General features: G+C 40.3%; 1 protein-coding gene across 2 annotated transcripts in view; it reads right to left on the reverse strand.

Annotated features, from left to right (window-relative positions):
* The window catches only part of LOC117495311 (diacylglycerol kinase beta), a 133,906-nt gene extending 117,645 nt beyond the window's left edge, over window positions 1-16,261 (reverse strand). For both annotated transcript variants that reach the window (XM_034146503.1, XM_034146504.1), the window contains exon 1: window positions 16,060-16,261. The gene's annotated coding sequence lies outside the window, so the exon portion shown is untranslated. The remainder of the gene's footprint in view (window positions 1-16,059) is intronic.
* Between the last annotated feature and the right edge of the window lie 4,521 nt (window positions 16,262-20,782).

Raw genomic sequence — 20,782 nt, forward strand, 5'->3', positions numbered from 1 at the left:
CGCCACGGTTACTGTGAGCACATGTAACTGACATGACATGCATCGACTGAGCCTGAAGCACAAACAAGCACTGAACAACAAAGACAGATAAAACAGATCAACATGTAAAGATTAGATTTGAAAAAACAGCCCATGTATCAGTACAACTATTAACTCACACTTCATTTCAAATAAAATGTTTAATAACAGTCAAATTAATGGTTGCTGAATATCCATTTGAATGCAACATGGGGGGAAAAGTTTGTGCATGTTTTAAGTTCAGCTAAATGTCTTATGTCCTTAAATGAAAAAGCACATGTACCATACCTTACTCATGAATTTGTTAAGCTCCTACGATTCTAAAAAAAGGTGGTTGCTCACACGTGGCTAAACGAGACTCCTAAATGTCATCAATCTGAACATTAGTCCGCCTTAATGGGGGTGACTTAAGTCGTGAGATGACTGTAGTTCATGTCTAACCTGACAATAGCTTTAAGTTTCTTGCAATTGCATTAACGCTTCAAAAATCTAAACCGTGGAGATTATCCTTCTGAGATATTGCCAAATACCTTACTTTGTACAATATTTCAAAATACAATGAAAACATCATATTGTCTTTGTGTTAGTGCTATACAAGAGTTAGAGTACAAACACAAAATACCACTGTTATCTGTATGTTAAACAAAAGCAGCAACCTCTTCGTCTGAGAGAAAAGCCTTTTAATAAGTGTTCTAATAAAGGTGTGTGAATATTGCAGCAAAAGATAATCAACTTACTAGTCCTCAGTATTAACCGTTATCAATATTGAGTGAACAAAAACTAACAAACAAAACTGTATTCCCAGTCCAATAATTGACCATCAAATAAACATGAAAGTTGCTTAAAGGTCCCATGTCATGGCCATTTCTACTGATCATAATTCCATTGTTGAGGTCTACTAAAATAGATTTATATTGTCGAATTTTCCAAACTCACATTGGTTTCTCATACAGCATCTCTGTATAGTATGTGTATTCACTCTCTGTCCTAAACGGCTTGTTGGAGCTCCTGCCCCCCCCTCCCTGTGAGCCCAGTGGCCGTCAGCGAGACAGCGAGACACAGCGAAACCCAGCCCGAAACACACACACACACCCGCAGCCTGGCTGGGAGTTCGGCGGTGTCTCGCTGTCTCGCCGACCCCACACCAGTGAGCCAGCTCCCGCCGAGTGTGTGTGTGTGAGGAAGTCCGCGGATTGGTCCAAACGTAACGGCTCCACGGACGTAACGTAACGGCTCCGCAGATTGGTCCATTTGGACGTTACGTTACGTCACTATACCCGAAATACGTTACTATACCCAAGAAGTAAACAATGGAAAAAGTGAAATGTCCAACGAGGCGTTCTGGGGCAGCATAGACAGGTCTTTTCTGTGTTAGAGTTTTACTCGCTACAGGGTGTACTTTGAGGGTTTGTGACTCTGCAGACGTTTACATGCAGAAAAACCTTCATAACACACAAGGGGACGGGTGATAACCAGAAAAGCATGACATGGGACCTTTAAACGCATTTAAAGATGATCTGGGTTTTATGAATTAACCGCATTTATTTTCTTAAAAACTGTATTATTTGTTTCCTAAGTGGCCACAGCTTTTTTTCCAGCACTCAGAGTGGAACAGACGGAGTTCTGTAATGAACATAATGTGCCGTGGAGGTGTAAATAACTATTTCTCTTCGCCTCTTTCCTCATCAACACCTAAAGGCTCTGTGAGTCACTGCCTTTTGTTAAAGCCTCAGCACAGAGGCAGCAGATGTAACTGATTGTCCTTTTGGTCCGGTCTGTTTTCACTCACTTATTGAGAAATAAAAGGTTGGAGAGACACCCTAAATTAATATTTTGGTAAATATGTTCAATTACTTTCTGGCGGAGAGTTGAATGCAACAAATGAGACCATTTTCAAATTATTCATAAAAGACTGCAAACGCTGGAAAAACAAGATCCCATTCAATATATGACTCAAGTGGAAAGTTGGCGTATCAAAAACAAACGCGAAACGGAAACAAACGTAGCCATTAATTCATGACGTCCATAAAGGATAAGAAATAGCTTTAGCTTGCCATACAGACTGGAAGAAAGACAAAACACCTCATGGTACAGAGAAAATGGTTGTATGATTCTGTATGTTTTATTTTGTGTATTCTTTAGATACATTTCTACTGTGTGTATGTATATATTCAATGTTTACAATTGTATTATACTTTGAAATCCTGCTAAATGGCTGTTAATCAAGATTTCTTTGGGACTTGAACACAAAGACTTGAGACTTACTAGTGACCTGTAAAACAATGACCTAGTCCCACTTTTGATATCTAATAGCTAATATTAAGTCTCACGAATTGTTAATACAACTGTCCCGACCTCCATAAAATGTGTTTAATAACATACAACAGTCAAAATGTTCAAGGTCACATACAGTAAGGCAGATGTTATAAGCATTTCATCACAGAAATATGTAATACTGCTCACCCAATTTCCTTTAACTAAACCTAATGTAGCACACAGCTGAGGGTGGCTCGTTTAATCTCCATTAGATCGAGTCCAACTCTCCCGTCTGATGTTGTTATGTCTGAACATTCAACAACCAAGAGCTGTTCCAAGACATAAAGCGTGTGCGGAGAGCATCACGGCCAAATTAGGATACTGACGATGATTACAGTGAAAACACTGAAGAGGATGGAAGGTAAACAGAAACCGGAGCTCTGACATAATTATGTCCGCAGAGGGAAAGTGGAGAGCTGATCCAGAGTCAGAAGCGTGTAGCTCATCGTTAGCAGTGTGCTTTAATTCGGCCCAATTCAAAAACAGACACATACAGTGAATGAGCTTCATCTATAGTCTCACTCTCAGCGTTATTAACTCCTTCTTTAAGGTTTCATTGCAGCGATAATGTTTAAATATTAAAGTATTTCATAATGGTTCTTCAGTAAAGTACGTGAGTAAATTAGAAAAATATGTTTTATCTTGAAGTTGTTAACATCTGTAGGACAATATAAAAGGTCTTATTTCAAGCAGTAAATGTTTGCATGTCACTGTTTCTATCGGGACTCATCTTGGGAACCGAAGGGTCGCCTGTTCGAGTCCCAATCGAAACAAAATACAATCTGCTGACCAAAAGCTGCAGAGGTGCCGGTTCCTCCTGGGCATTTTTGAGTGCTGCTCAATAGGCGCTTTCACACCGGAGTACTTTTCCCAGTATAGTTCCGAAATTGTGCGTTCACACCAAAAAAATCCGGAACTAGAACTTAGTTCATGAAAACCTTTTCACCCCCTTTTTAGTCCCTGCTAGAGAGCAGGTACTTTCATGGGAGAAAAAGGTTCCCATTTCTGATTGGCTGGGCGGATTGCAAACCACGCCCCATAAAACTTGTTAAAGTTTTGTGAAGCCGCCATTTTATTTTCCTCGCATTAGCATTATTACCATTAGCATTAGCCCAGTGCATAAACGCAGAGAGACTAACTTATGGCAACACAAAATAAAACATGGGAGCGGTGGAGATGAGGAGGTGTCGGCGTTCTGGCGATTTACTCGGAAGGCTTCAGTAGAAGCTGCTGGGAGTCCCAGCAGCTTCTACTGAAGCCAGTCCCCAACTCCGGGGACTTCGGGTGGCAGTATACGCCGTGAAGTTGTTTGCGGCCTGCCAGTAAACCCAAAGCAGAAGAAGAAGAAGTGACGTCAGCGGCTTCATTTGCCTAATCCTCCCTCAGGGACTTATTCCGGTGTGAACGCGATCTGCTCTTTAGTTCATCAGAACTAAAGAGTTCTGATGAACTAAGTTCTCATGAATTAAGTACGGCAAAGTACTTGGTGTGAAAGTGCCTATAGGCTCCAAACCATCAGCAGCCTATTTGTCCTCTGCTTGTGTGTGTAGGGCATGTTTGTGCATGGCTGCATGTGGGTATTTTTGGACAATGTGTGTAATGTAAGTGAACATTTCATTTCATTTCCCCCCAGGATTGAATTAAGTAGGTCTTCATTTGAATTATTTGTATGTTTTTTGGACACAAACTTTGTTGCAAATGGTCAGTTAGGACAGCAGGTTAAGTCAGGATGGATGCAGACTTCCTATTGGAGTATTTCATAACTTCCACACCCCTCATTTGCAGAGGAAGATGGTAGCAATAATAGTTTTAATGTTTATATCATGACCTTAAGTTTCATTTGTTGGTCTCTTTTTCTACTTTACAACTGACATGCATGGGAGCTTTATTGACTGTCATCTCATCCTGTCAGTGCATCCCAAAATAAATGAGTTTGATTCTGCTCCTGGCTAAAATAATTGGGACCCTCCATGCAAATGCACAAATGCAGTGGAGGTGGAGAAGGAGAGGGTCTAGGGGTCTGTTTGGGATTGGGTCTGTAAAACTGAAAGTGAGATGCCAGACAGGATGCGTCTAACTGACATTCCCCTGCAGCGCGCGGAGCAGGAAGCTGTGGGCTCGGCAGGAAGAAGCTGTCGAGGTCCTGATAGCAGAGAGAAGCTCGATACAGACTCTCTGTGAGGGCATGTCTGTTGCAGGAAGCAAGGGAGTGTGTGTCGATACGATTAAATGGACACCAACGTCAGCTTTTCGGTATCAAACATCAGTCATTTTCAGCACTTCGATAATCTTCATAGTCCATGCACATGCTAAATATAGACCGAAACTGGGTCAGGAGCTTACTGAGCAACTCCAAGAACCCCAAAAATTCAAGCTCTAATTTGCACCTGCATAACGAGACGGCTCCTTACTGATGCGTTGCAATGGTTAGTTATTTTTTTCTTAATTGAAGCTTAATATGTATTTGATGCAAGTTCTCCAGAAAAAAAAAATTTGCTGGATGAAGCACTTAAATAATGTGTAAAATCTTAGAGCTCAGCTGCTCGTTGCGTGTCATTAAGATTTAAATATACCTGTATACACATGTTTTTACATCTTGCCGTTACAAAACAATTTCTTATTTGGGATCAATTAAGATAATATAATCTAAATGTTATCTTTGCTCTTAAAAAGGAGATAGAAAGTATTTCCACCACTGCATAGAAACATCCTTTTAGGCCGATTAACAACTATAACAGAAGGTGCTATCATTTCACCAGCTTTCAATACAGCATGGAGACAGGTTGGAGGTTAGGCTAACATAAATGTAGTCAGCCATATTAACGACCATCATCCAAAGTACTCGAGTACACTAATTGTCTCATGGGAAGCCATTGGTTATTCGAGTGTTCATAATAACCCACAAATGATGCTTAATTGCTACATCTGCAGGGTGTTACACAAAGAAATGAACCTCCCAACAGGAGTGCTTTCTCAAAACAAGCTCTTCTGTCTTCATTTTGATCCTGTCAGCTGGACAGGCAAATCACAGGGGCTGAATTCTTACTTTAAATCATTATGTGTGCACATTAGCTGCTTGCATTATGAATATGGCAGCGTGCTTTCTGACTGTAAGAGCGTTGCACACCTGCAGAAGTAGAGTATGTCTGCCTTGCATTTCCACATGACCCTTGTGTGTGTAGATGGGTGTGTGCGTGGGTGCCTGGAATCCTCAGTTTTGCCCTCATCATCGCTTTCCTTAGACTAAGGAAATCAAACGGCTCAAGTGTGAGTGGGCTGAGGTTTTAAGTCTTTCACCCTTGAAACCAAAAGAGGGCCAATTCTTCAGTATTTGTCAGTGAAGCACTTCAATCACCTCCATCCAATGGCAGGTTTCCACTGCTTTGTTCAGACAAATTAGCGCCTGTAATGGCTCGTTCGGCTCTTTGTAGAAAACTAGGATGCTTAATAAAAAAACGCTCACAGTGCTTGAACGAAAAAGAAAGGCCATTTTCGAAGCCAAGCAATTTGTAGTTTTGATAACACACCGATATTGTTTTTGTGTGTGTTTCTCTATTGCAACGCTGATAGAGAGTGTGCATCAAGGGCTGAAAAAGTCAAACACTGATTTCCCTGCAGCACAGTCCTGGCTCTCAAGGACTTAGTGGATCAAAGTCTGTGAGAGAAACTGGGCACATCTTAAACTCCTGCAGGACAAAACATTAAGGTATGTCCGGGACAAGTGGATTTCTTGTAGGACAAGTAGAAGGGAGCTTTCCCCATCCAACAAATTAAAAGTGATAAACAATAAGGTGTTACTTCAGGATTGAGGCCATCTATTCTAATATAGTGATTTTAAACAACTGCATTTTTTCCACATGACACGTCTAACTGAAAACGCGTTGATTGATCCAAGTGTTTTGCAGAGTTGACCCCAGAAGAACAGTGTGATGTTCCTTTAGGAAAGCAGACTAACATTACAACTGAGAAGTGTAAGGGGGTAAAGTTCTGCGGTGTCTGCTAGGAGCAAACTAATGTTAAGTGCGTTTGCTAGCTAGTATTAGGCGCTATGTGATTCACAACAACGATTATGTTATCAATCTCACATTTTATTTATATTGCCAAAGATCACAAATTACACATTTGTTTAGGGGGTTTACAGTGTGTACGGGATACGAAACTCTGTCGTTAGATCCGGCAGCGTACAAGGAAAAACTGGAAGACATTTCTAAGCACCAACCTTAAAATGTGTGAATTGCTCTCACTGAATCGCATTGACCCAAAACTATGTGTTGAGATGAGCTAAACTACAAAGATACCTAACTCTCGTAACTGTTTTTTAATCTGAATTGTTATTTTATGATTCTGAGTTCTCAAACAGAAATAAAAAACGAATTTTTACCTAGACAAGTGACTTTTGTGCCAAGACAATTGAAGGCAAATGTATACAAAAGCCATCCCTATAACACTACTTTAGGAGCTTGTGTGTTATGAAGGTTTTTCTGCATGTAAACGGTCTGCAGGGTCACAAACCCTCAAAGTACACCCTGTAGCGAGTAAAACTCTAACACAGAAAATACCTGTCTATGCTGCCCCAGAACGCCTCGTTGGAGATTTTTCTTTTTCCATTTTTTTCTTCCTGAGTATGGTGACGTAACACCGACCAAATGGACCAATCCACAGAGCTCCGCACACACACACACACACACTCACCCTTATCTTTTCTCAGCCGCGGCTCCACGGATCACACTCAGTCCGCGATGTCTCGCTGTCTCGCAGACCCCACGCAGCAACCAGGAAACGACACCAGTAATCCAGCTCACACTGTCCGCTCCTCGAGCCTCAAAGGGCGGAGCAGCGAGCCCTGCAACGTCCCGCCAACACGGCACCCAGACCCCACGCAGCATTCTCATCTGTTTGTCATTACTGGTGTCATTTTCTGGTTGCTAACAAACGCCATTATAACACAAACACTGATGTTCCGCTGTAACGGTGGTGGACTCATCAGAACAGAGTGGGCGAGCTGACCAATCAGAGCACAGTGGGCTCATAGGGGGGGGGGGGGGGGGTCAGGAGCTCCAACAAGCCGTGTAGGACAGAGAGTGAATACACATACTATACAGAGATGCTGTATGAGAAACCAATGTGAGTTTGGAACATTGAACAATGTAAATCTATTCTAGTATACCTCAACAATGGAATTATGATCAGTAGAAATGGCCATGACATGGGACCTTTAACGTCCAAGTTATAAAGCCATGGAAAAAGTCAGGTGAGCCTGTGTTGTAGTACAGATAGTGAGAGGACCAGAGTGAATGGGTAGGTCAACAGAATAAAACAAAATTAAAAGGAGGCTGCTGTTTGTTTCCAACTAAAGTGCTTTTACTTAGGCATGACAACTACATATACCCATCCATCTCTACCATCTGTAAAGTTCCCTTTCCTTTACCATAGCAATATAACATCATAAAACTGATTTTATGGTGTGCATAAAAAATAAACTTGTTGTGGAGTAGCCAAAGAGCTGCACGCAACTCAAATATACCATTAAATGCCTCTTTGTTTCCTGTGTCTTATACCTAATTGCTGCAATGCATCATGTCCACTGTGTGTACAGTAGGTTCTCCTATTGCATATTATATCTTCTTGCTACAAAACATATTCTCTTCTTATGGACTGACACGCATGTTGTGTATTTACTGCCTGTAAGGTGTACGGGGGGAATTAGCAGCCACAGTACAGGGGAAGAGGTCTCTCCAAATTAAGAGCTTTTACTCTGAGAAGTGCTTTGTTTTGGGACTAAATGATTCTCTCTGACAGTGGGAAACATTTCTGCCAGGGTGGATTATATTTGATGTTTAGCTCCAGAGTTTCTTCCTGTTGGAGGTTTTCAGTGGGGGGGCTCCAAAGGGCAAGGGGGGGGGGGGGGTCAACAGGCCAAAGACATCATTCAGGACAAATTTAGTGTCACAGAATGAACTGCAAGTGGGCACAGTTAACCTTAGGGGCTGCACACTGGGATCCATCTTTACCCATACAAGGAGCGCTGCTGATCCCTTGTCAAGACACACACAGCACCGAAACACACACTGCACCGAAACACACACACATTTTCCCTGCCTCTTGTCCCAGACTATCTTCACCTCTCACCCCTCTTATCAGAAAATCACTGTTTCCACTTAGTCATTTCATTTTAAATGTGATCTTTTCTTTCTTTCCGTCTGCAGAGAATGAATCATGTGAGTTTTTTCACAGCTTCAACGTCACATCTTCCTCACAACGTTAGTCATCGTCTGCCTACAGCAGGTGTTGTCTGAGCCATTTGGAGCTTTGGAATTCATAACCAGGATATGTAAAAGATGTGTTTTGGGCTATGGTTAAAAGGATGATGTTTGAAATATATATATTACATATATCTAGAACTGTTGAGCTTTTAAGTAAATACATTTTCATAATGGGCTTCCCCTGTTTTAGAATAACTGATTCACGCTCAACCCGTAATGGAGTCTTTAAAGAGGCCCTATTATGCTTTTTGGGGTTATCCCTTACCTTAAGTGTGTTCTAAAGGTTTTTGTGCATGTAAATGTTCTGCAAAGGCTGAAATCTCAAAGTTCCCTTCAGAGGGAGTTTCTCTTTCCCTGAAACGCCTCCATTGGACTCCTTTGTTTACTCCTGGAACAAAGTGACATCACTATGTAACACTTGCACTTCTATTGGCTAGCGCTCCAACACATCGTACGTGATAGGCTAAGGGGCGGGACATCTCTAAGCGGTTGCCCAATCACAACAGAGCTGGCCAGCTAACCAATCAGAGCAGACTGGGCTCTGGTTTCAGACATAGGGTGAAAAGAGGTGCTGCAGCACAGGCAGTATGAGAAAAATAAAGAGCTTTTTGAACATTAGAGCATGGAGACATGTCCAAGTAGAAACACTACATACTGATATACACCTGAACATCAGCAGGAGAGGACTCTTTAAAGTAGAGACACTACATACTGATATACACCTGAACATCAGCAGAATAAAGCAGAAGATTAGCCACAACTGTATGGAAAATAAATGAAAGTGTGATCTGCTTGTAGCTAACACCTGTAGCTCCCTGTACATTCACACTACAATGACAAATGTTGTGGATTGACATGTGATTTTCTGCACTGCAGGCCGGAATCACATGCTCTCTGTTCTCTAACCTACAGGGGCTGTAGCCTCACAAATACCACGAGTATTTATGGCCAGCCTGGGTGTCATGGCAACTGGGGGATTGTGTGTAAAAAAAAACGCAGAGGGGAATGGAAAGGCCACACTACCCACATCCACTGATTGCACTGTGTTTGAAGGGGGATGCCAACTGACTGACTGACATACAAAGTGTTGTTGTGGTGGAAGAAGTACTGTATGGATATTTTAGTTAAGGAAAAGTAGCAATACTTCATTGTAAAAATGCCCCACCACCAAACCACTGGAAGACCTTTATTGTCAAACAGATAAAGCCTCATGTTTGTCACCCATGATGAATACTGCCAACTCCCAATACTGCATACAACGGCTCAAAGTGTCTTTAAATGTGGGACATTTTATGCAAAACTGTTAAAAACACCGAACTGATGACCTAATTTTCTTTGAAAGCCATTTTAAACACTCTGAAGTTACATTCCAGTGAAGGTATGTCATATAATACAACTGCAGGCCTGTCATTATGAGACAAACAAGAGCACTGCAGTGTCTTGTGTGCAGGATATATTCAATTATCCCATGGAGTTGAATAACTATCGTCCTATCTCAAATCTTTCTGTGTTATCAAAGATTCTTGAGTCCCTAGTTTCTACTCAGCTAAAACTTTTTTTAAATTCACACAACATCCTTAACCCTATGCAATCTGGATTCAGATCAAAGCACAGTACTGTGACTGCCAGTCTGAAAGTCTTAGACGATATTAAGGCTGCTTTGGATAGAAAATCAGTTTGTGTTGCATTGTTTATTGACCTAGCCAAAGCATTTGACAGTGTAGATCACCACAATATGTCTAATGTTATGTTGGTGTCTCGTTTCGGTCATAATGCCATTTGCTGGTTTCAGAGTTATCTAACCGTACTCAATGCGTCAGGTTGGGTAGTACTGTCTCTGACCCTGTCACCTTGGAGAAGGGAGTTCCACAGGGCTCTATTTTGGGGCCCTTGCTCTTTTTATTATATGTAAACAATATTTGTAATCAGATGCAATTTTCTACCTATCATATGTATGCTGATGACACTATTGTATACTCATGTGCTCCTTCTCTGGATATGGCCGTTTCCAATTTAAAATCAGATTTTATCACGCTGCAGCATGCGCTTCTTGATTCGAAACTGCTATTGAACGGTAAGAAAACCAAAGCAATGCTTTTTGCTCCCAAGTCAGCGTCCTCTTGCCTCTCCATTGACACCCTTGATGGCGTCTCTGTTGAGTTTGTCGATACCTACAAATATCTGGGCTTTTGGTTGGACAGTAATCTGAACTTTAAACACCATATTGAAGTTCCAACAAAGAAATTGAAATTCACTCTTGGCTTTCTTTTCAGACTTAAATGTTGTTTTTCAACTTCTTCCCGTAAAAGGTTGGTCTCTGGCTTATTCCTGTCCCAGCTGGACTACGGTGATACCATTTATAGATTTGCCTGTCCCACTGTTTTGGCCAAACTTGACCCACTCTACTACCATGCTGCACTGCGATATATATCAAATGCACCCTATAGGACTCATCATTGCAAACTGTATAGCCTAACTGGATGGTCCTCACTTACTATGCGTAGGATGCAGCACTGGTTTTTATCAATGTATAAAGCCATTTTAGGTAAGCTTCCACTCTACATATGTGCCAGATTTGCTCCAGTTTGTGACTCTTACAACCTCAGATCCAGTGCCTGGATACGGTTCCAGGTTCCTGCTGTGCGGACTGAGGCTGGAAAAAGGGGTCTTTTTCATTATGGTCCTTGGTCTTGGAATGACCTTCAATCAAGCCTCAAACTGAGGGCACTTGTCTCAATCGCATGTTTTAAATTGAAGTTGTCTGAAGTCCTTACCACCAGCTGCTCTTGCAGTAATAAGTAGTGCACCTTTCTTACTGTCCTAATGTGAACAATGTAGTGACTGCTTTTTCGTCTTTTGTTTTCTTAGTTATGTTCTCTGTATTTTATATGTTGTGTTATGCGTTATGTGTAACGTTGCTGCCTTCTTGGCCAGGTCAGCATTGAAAATTAGATTTTATCTCAATGCTTTTATCTGGTTAAATAAAGGTTAAATAAAAAAAAGAGGTTAGACCTGTCTGAGAGCTACTGAACGAACTCTATTCACATTCACATTCTACAGGTTACATATTATCCTCTTTTTCTATTTTGGGTTACTACGAGCACATGCTATCATGCTTTATGCAACAGGAAACCGTTTAAATCTACCAGTATTTCCCGCCTGTCCAAAAAATACTCCATTTTAACTTTTGAATTGCATTGCCAGGCTTGCTGCCTGCTACCTTATGTTTGCTGATTTCATTAATTTACAGTGCATCCAGTCAAAATATACAAGGTTTACGTTTGAAATGCTCTGTATATTGTGATGTTTTTATATAAAAGACCCAGTTTCTGAATACAGACTGTGTGCATTTCTACACGTACTGAGTGATTACATACATGCACATTATTCATATAGCAATTAGTTCTGATTTAGAATTTAAAAAAGACGTGAAAATCTCAATATATGTCTTTCAAGGCTTGTGAATTTCCATCTGGAGTTTGTACATTCTCCAGTCAAGTTTTCAGCTGTAAAAAAGTGCCTCGTTAAGTCTTTACTTCACATATTCACCGAACAGTCAAATAGAAATGCTACAGAAGTGTCATGTTACAAGACGGTACGACAAAGACACATTAAGAGAAATGCTAACAGTTGTCTTCTTCCTGCGATCAAAAAACGAATTGCTTCCAAGAGCTTGACACGAGGGTGTGTGGAAAACAAAATAAAGGAGTAGCTACTGGGATGAACACATCGCAAATAAATCAAACTGTTGGATTCAGTGCTTAATACTGATTATGCACAACACGGTTAAATTGAATTAAAAGGACAAATAAAAATATGTTGCTGGTTTGCGTCTTAATAGAAAAATATGATTACTTTTGTCTTTCACTTTCAACTTAGTAGAGAATCACATAATTCAGTATTTTTAGCTAGTAGCTTTTATGTTTTGAAAGTGTCTAAATATATATATATATTTTGTATGACGACGGTGGGAAAACAGCATAAAAGCGATGGTAGTGATGAATCTGCACAGATTTATCACCTGATCTGCAGCTCCTCCCGGCTTTACTGAGCTTTATAGCAGCCTCAGCTCGATGTTCAGTGTCAGGTCTTTAAATGTATTGTTTTGGTTTACTTTCATGGAGAGAATTTGGACTACAGCAGGTTTTCACTGTAATCATCCTGCTCAACGGCAAACAGCAGCTAAAGAGACAGATATTACCCTCTGGAGTTAATAGAGAACAAACTCAAGGCATTTATTAGTTTATGACATCATATGATAAACAGCATAAGCCTTACAAGCGTAAGACTGGGGGCCTTCCCAAAAAAAGTTTACTAGTATCTGGACAATTCCTTGATGCTAATGGGATAATGATTATGTTATTTGAATCCATAGACTCTCAATAATTGAGCCAGGTAAACCTCATGATACCGTTTGACCTAACATACGACTACATCAAATACTTAAAGTCTTAAGCCCCGGACACACCAAGCCGATTTTGGCTGTCGATGGATGTCACGCCGACGATGAGCGTCCTGTCGCCCTACTCCGATTGGTGTGTCCCGCACCGTCGTGTCTTTTCGGCCGTGCCGACACCTTTTTGGCCAAAAACAATCGGCCAAAGGCTGTCGGTCAAAGAAATCACTCTGATTGGCTGTTCAGCTAGCGAATCAGTGCATGAGAAGCGAAACGGAAGTGAGGGACCCAAACAAACTATTAAGAAGGCAAATCTGAGATTTAATTTAACTCCAGCTCTCGACACAGGTTCGGTAAAGCCCCATGAGCTTCTCGCTGTAGAGTGAAAATGGAACGCACACGCTATTTGTTGTTTGTTTATATCACGCAGTCTGTTCTTCTTCTCTCGGTGTATCACGCAGTCTTGTCTTCCGGTTGTTGCCTCTTTTGAATGACGAATACACACTACCGCCGCCTGCTGGTAAGGAGAGTTATTGCCACTCACGCATGCGCAGTTCGTACGTGCTAATTGGCCGTCGGCTGAAGTCTTTGCGGTGTGTTCCAGTGCGACTGTTGGCCAAGACGCAGGAGACGCGAGGCGACACAACAGTCGGGTCCATCTGTGTCAGTTCTTTGGTGTCAGTTTGGTGTGTCCCTACCTTTAAAGACGACAAATTATGCTCCTTTTCAGGTTCATATTTGTAGCGTCTCTACTGTGACATTCAAAAAGCTCTTTATTTTTCTCATACTGCCTGTGCTGCAGCACCTCTTTTCACAGAAACTCCGTGGATTTTAGCCTTTGCAGACCATTTACATGCACTAAAACCTATTAAACAAACCACAAGAAAGGGAAAACCCAAAAAAACATAATAGGGCCTCTTTAAAACAGTTATTGATTAAGGTGGAATAAACTGAGCTCTATTTAACTAAACTAAATATTCTTCTGATATCTATGTAATATGTTTAACTTCCACTGAAACTAGGAAGGCCTGCTAGGAGTATTACCATTTGGTTTGACTTCTTAAATACTTGATATACCCTTTATTCATCTGGGGGAAACAAACACGACTGAAAACACTCATAATGATGCTCTGTTGTAACATCCCCATACAGTTGCTTAATGATAAGCGAACCCTATATCATCATGTCTTGGATTTCATCAAATCTGTTGCTTCTTCAAACTGATTCACAAAACTTCCATCTATAACGTTTAATGACTCATAAACAGAGCTTTCACATCATTCTCTGTGTGATTTATCAGCCTGTCAGTATTATTTATACCTGGAAGTAAAACACTGAGAAAAACGCTTTCAGTCACCTGCGAGGGGAGCTGCTATCCCAGAAGCTGCTGAATCTTTAGTGACAGTAATGACTCAAAGATTCATGCACAAAACACCTCAATTATTTAGTTTATAGTGATTAACAGGGCTGTTGTTGAAATGTTGCTTTAAGGTAAAAGACACAGAAGATGCTTAATTTGTCTAACAGTGTATTTTCTTTTTTAAAAAGCTCCAAAACCAGGTGTTTATTATCTTTTAATGAGGTCAGTGCGGAAATGATAAAAGGAATCGATTTGAGTGGGTCTGTGCATGCTCTTTCCTAATCACATAGATCAATGTTCAGACAGGCGATTGTTCACCTCTTAATCCATGTGATGAATAACTGTCTGATGGCAGGCGGATCATCATCATGAGGCTCCATCTTCATTGGACCTGCACTGACTCACCAGCTTGCAATCACACACACGGATATACACTGTATCAAATGCGTATTCTCTTGTGGGACTGAAGAGAACGTGAGCTGCATATCACAGCGCTGCTAAATGATCTTCTTCCCTTCACCCCTCTCTCTTCCTCCTCCCTGTATCCCCCCCTCTCTGTTGATTCTCTCTGTGCTCGCTTATTATCCTCGCAGTGGAGACTCAGGGCAGAGATCTCCTAATGTTTATCACCAACCAAGTGCACGCTGTCAGGGAATAAATAACCATCGCATTTGGTGATTGCTTGATGAGATGTAATTAGGCGCGTTGACGGCAGATTAATCACGAGAAGTCAGACAAAGCATCGCTCTCAGTGAAAAGGGAGGGACATTAACGCGTGCAACATATACTCAAAAATCTTTTAATTATAGTTCAATATAAAGTGGTAGCTGTGCAATTATAGCTAACGATAAATATATCTTACTCCCAGAACTAAGGGCAGCAAAAGATTAGAAATAATCTGAAATAAAGATACACACTCTTGGTCTATTACTTTGGTTGGAAATGGTTTAATTAACGGCACTTGCTTCTGCAAAAAGACTTCTTGTGACTCCCTAGCAAAGGTCACCTTAATGCGGTTTATTTTTAGTTCATTACATTAGCCTTGCAAGAAAAAGGATCCTTTATTGATTTTTTTTTTCCAGAAAAGACTGACCTGACCCTTCGAGGTGATTGGCACTGTCACTGGATACTAACTGATCCAAGTACAGTATAGATCTTATTCTTGTGTTGAGGTAAAGACATTTTGTTTTTGAATCCTTCTCCACCCAAACACACGCTATAACCCATAGCAGACAAGTTGTGATATGTATCACCTAAAACCCACATCACAAAGACTTATCAGCGAGTCTTCAGATACAGTAACAAAGAGTGATTTAAAAAAGTTTATAGTGTGAAAAGGCGCGACATTTCAGGAAAGATGAGGGCGCTTTGAATGTACATTAGTCTAGCAATGTGTTCTTTTATTTCTACTCTATTTCTTCTTGCACTATATTTATTGTTTAATGTCTTATATACATTTATGTTGCATTGTTGGAGGAGCCTGGGACTTCATATTTCCATTGCCATACACTGTAGCTACTGTGCACATGACATTAAAGCCTTTGAATCTTTGAAAGCAACAAGGAGTGAAATGTGTCAAATGAGAAGCAGCCGAAGTGGAGCAGAGCGATCACACGTACAAAAACACAACATGAACATCGACGCAAAAGAGATCAAGACAGACATTTGACGACAGCAGGAGTAATCACAGAGAAAGTCTTCCTTACCTCTGGCTATTCCTGCTGCCGCTGTAGTCCATGTAACATCCCTGTTTGCCGGATCAAAGGAGAGCAAAGCGATCAGGATGTGGAGGGGAGCTGGTGTCTGGTTCCCTGTGAGCAGCAGCAGCCAAACGTCCTCAAACAAACACTCGGCACGACAGCAGAGGCACTGGAGCCTCGGCTGCAACATCCCTCCCATCCACCCTGAATTAATTAACCCTCCTCCTCCTCCTCCTCCTTCTCTTCCTCTCTCTGATTCTCTCTCCCTCTCTGCTTCCCCCTGTGTTCAGTTTCCTCTCGAGCCCTCTTCCTCCTTTCTGTGTCACTGATCAACAGATGAGAGTCTCTTCCTCCTCCGTGTGCAGAGTTAAAGCTGTCTTTACTCTTTGTTTTTTTCTCGCAGTGAACAAAGGAATCAGTGAACTGGAAAATTAACTCGAGATATTCTTATTTTTTAGCTTTCAACGCTTTAACTCCCAGAGAACTGCAACTCTTACTTCTTTAAACACTTAAATGGTTTCTGTATCCTTGGGTTTACAATCATTTGACAGGCTGTGGCCATGTTTAAAATGAGTGTAATAACAATGTAATTACAGTGTAATATGGGTCTAATAAGTGTGATATGGATGTATTAACAATGTATAGTAACTTGGGTACAATATGGGTGTATTTTAATGTCTTAACATGGACGTAATAGGGGTTTAAATGTGGAAAATGGGTGTAATAACATTATTAATTGGGTATATTAGTGGTGTAATATGGGTTTTAGAACAGTGTAATATGGGTTTTAGAACAGTGTAATATGGGTGTAATAACAGTGTAATATGGGTGTTAGAACAGTGTAATATGGGTGTTAGAACAGTGTAATATGGGTGTAATAACAGTGTAATATGGGTTTTAGAACAGTGTAATATGGGTTTTATAACAGTGTAATATGGGTGTAATAACAGTGTAATATGGGTTTTAGAACAGTGTAATATGGGTGTAATAACAGTGTAATATGGGTGTTAGAACAGTGTAATATGGGTTTTAGAACAGTGTAATATGGGTTTTAGAACAGTGTAATATGGGTGTAATAACAGTGTAATATGGGTGTTAGAACAGTGTAATATGGGTGTAATAACAGTGTAATATGGGTGTTAGAACAGTGTAATATGGGTGTAATAACAGTGTAATATGGGTTTTAGAACAGTGTAATATGGGTGTAATAACAGTGTAATATGGGTGTAATAACAGTGTAATATGGGTTTTAGAACAGTGTAATATGGGTTTTAGAACAGTGTAATATGGGTTTTAGAACAGTGTAATATGGGTTTTAGAACAGTGTAATATGGGTGTAATAACAGTGTAATATGGGTTTTAGAACAGTGTAATATGGGTGTTACATGGGTTGTAATATGGGTCTAAGAACGGTCCTTTATAGTTGTAATATCAATGTAGCATGGGTGTATTACAGGTGTTAAAATGGTGTAACATGGACGTAATAATATATTATGTTTTACATAATGCCTGCCAGTAGCTTTGCCGATATCTGTGTTGATAGGTAATAGATTAAGAGCGGTAAATCAGCTTAGAAACAGGAAGTGCTCAAACGTTTGTGTGAGGTTATCAAATTTAGCAGTGATTCCATGTCAGCCACAGCTTGTCACAAAATGTTTTACTGATAGTGTATTTAACAAACTTAAACTAGCTTTATTAAATGTCAGGTCTTTGGCAGGAAAAACATTTTTAATCAATGATTTTATCACTGAGCACAATCTCGATTTTATGTTTTTAACGGAAACTTGGATTGAACAAAATAACAGTGCAGCTGTTCTTATCGAATCAACCCCTCCCAACTTTAGTTTTATGAGTCAGGAAAGAATGCATAAGAAAGGGGGTGGAGTTGCTATTTTGTTCAATGATTCCATTCAATGCAGGAAGACATCTTATGGGGACTTTGCTTCTTTTGAATATGTGGCCCTTCAGCTGAAATGCTCCTCTCGAGCTCTGTTCCTAAATATCTATAGACCACCCAAATACTGTGCAAGCTTTTTTGATGATTTTACTGAACTGCTGTCTATAGTGTGTATTGACTTTGACCGTTTAGTCATTGTTGGTGATTTTAACATCCATGTTGACAACCCCCAGGACAGAGGGGCTAAAGAACTGTTTTGTGTTCTTGATAACTATGGACTGACTCAGCATGTGGCGGAGCCCACGCACAATAAGGGGCACACTCTGGACTTAATTATCTCAAAGGGTCTGAATATCTCAAAGGTTGTGGTGACTGATGTTGCACTCTCTGATCATTCCTGTGTTTTCTTTGAGAGCTCTATTTCTGTTCACAAAAATGTTCAGAAAGAGGTAACCACAAAGCGATATTTAACTGAAAATACTAGGGAAATGTTTACTCATAATTTCTCATCCACACTTGCCCCTGCTAACATCTCAGTAAATGAGCTAGTAGATCATTTTAATTCAAAAATTAAAAATGTTATAGATACCATTGCTCCAACTAAGGTAAAGGAAGTGATTAGCAAGAAAATATCTCCATGGAGAAAGGCCATGACCGTGAGAACAGAAAAAAGAGAGTGTCGAAAAGCTGAACGTAGGTGGCGAAAAACAAATCTCCAGGTTCACTTTGAAATCTATAAAGAGAGACTTGGCCTTTATAATTTGGAATTGAAAAACGCACGACAGTCTTTCTTCTCTGACATCATTACCAAAAACAAAAACAACGCACGTGCCTTGTTTGCTACCGTCGACAGACTAACTAACCCCCCAGTGTCAGTAGCCTCTGAATTTCTATCCACCAGGGCGTGCAATGATTTTGCCTCCTTCTTCACTGACAAAATTCAGAAAATTAGACAAGCAGTCAGTGCCTCTACATCAGGTACAGCAAATGTTTTGTCCCTATGTCCACCTAATATCAATTCAAACACCATGACACAATTCCATCAGATTAATGGTAAAAACTTAGAGGACATTATTCAACTTCTGAAATCCTCCTCCTGCTGCCTTGATATTATTCCAACAGGATTTTTCAAAGATGTTTTTCCTTGCATGGCCTCAGATCTACTTCATATAGTAAACACATCTCTTCACTCAGGTATTTTTCCAGAGGCCCTGAAAACTGCAGTCATTAAACCGCTCTTAAAAAAGAATAATCTAGATGCCTCAGTAATGAACAATTACAGGCCAATATCAAACCTGCCATTTCTAGGTAAAATCATTGAAAAAGTAGTATTTCAACAGTTGAGTAACTTCTTGCATTTAAATAACTGTTTGGATGTGTTCCAGTCAGGATTTCGTCCAAACCACAGCACTGAGACTGCTCTTGTAAAGGTCTTCAATGACATCCACTTAAACACAGACAGTGGCAGAACTTCAGTGTTAGTATTATTAGATCTCAGTGCTGCATTTGACACTGTTGACCACAACATATTACTAGACCGACTAGAAAACTGGGTGGGACTTTCGGCAACAGTTCTAAATTGGTTTGAGTCCTACTTAAAGGACAGAAAAAACTTTATTTCTATAGGTAAATACACATCTGAGTTGACAAATATGACATGTGGGGTACCTCAAGGCTCCATCTTGGGGCCTCTTCTCTTTAACATCTACATGCTACCACTGGCTCAGATAATGAAAAACAACAAAATAAGTTACCATAGCTATGCGGATGACACACAAATTTACGTAACAATTTCACCAGGAGATTATGCTCCAATTCAAACACTGAGTAAGTGCATTGAACAAATCAATGACTGGATGTGTCAGAACTTTCTCCAATTAAACAAAGATAAAACTGAGGTAATGGTTTTTGGAGCCAAGGCAGAACGTATAAAAGTTAGCGCTGAGCTTCAGTCTGCAATGTTCAAAACAACAGATAAAGCCAGAAATCTAGGTGTAGTCATGGACTCTGACCTGAGTTTCAACAGTCACATTAAAACAGTTACTAAATCAGCCTACTATCACCTAAAGAACATATCTAGGATTAAAGGACTAATGTCACAGCAGGATTTGGAAAAACTTGTCCATGCTTTTATCTTCAGTAGACTCGACTACTGCAATGGTGTCTTTACAGGCCTCACTAAAAAATCTATTAGAAAGCTGCAGCTAATTCAGAACGCCGCTGCTCGAGTCCTCACTAACACTAAGAAAGTGGATCACATCACTCCTGTTCTGAAGTCTTTACACTGGCTTCCTGTGTGTCAAAGAATAGATTTCAAAATATTGTTGCTGGTTTATAAAGCTTTGAATGGTTTAGGCCCAAAATACATGTCTGACCTACTGCTAAATTATGAACCATCCAGAACCCTCAGGTCTTCAGGGACTGGTCAACTTTCTGTCCCCAGAGTCAGAACTAAACATGGTAAAGCAGCATTCAGTTATTATGCTCCGAATATCTGGAACAAACTCCCAGAAACCTGCAGGTCCGCTGCAACTCTTACTACTTTTAAATCCAGGCTGAAGACTTTTCTTTTTGCCGCTGCTTTTAATTGAACTATTCACATCTTAAACTGCACTGTAACTTTTAACTTTTATCCATGTATTTTTTCTTTTAATGTTTATTTTATTATCTTTCCTTTTTAATGACTGATTTTAAATGCCATTTTTAAAATGTCTTCCATTTTTGTAAAGCACTTTGAATTACCTTGTGTTGAAAGGTGCTATATAAATAAACTTGCCTTGCCTTGCCTTGCCTTGCCTTGCCTTGCCTTGCCTTGCCTTACATAGACCTAAG

Source organism: Trematomus bernacchii, unplaced genomic scaffold (assembly GCF_902827165.1).
Source record: "Trematomus bernacchii unplaced genomic scaffold, fTreBer1.1, whole genome shotgun sequence".
Classification (NCBI taxonomy): Eukaryota; Metazoa; Chordata; class Actinopteri; order Perciformes; family Nototheniidae; genus Trematomus; species Trematomus bernacchii.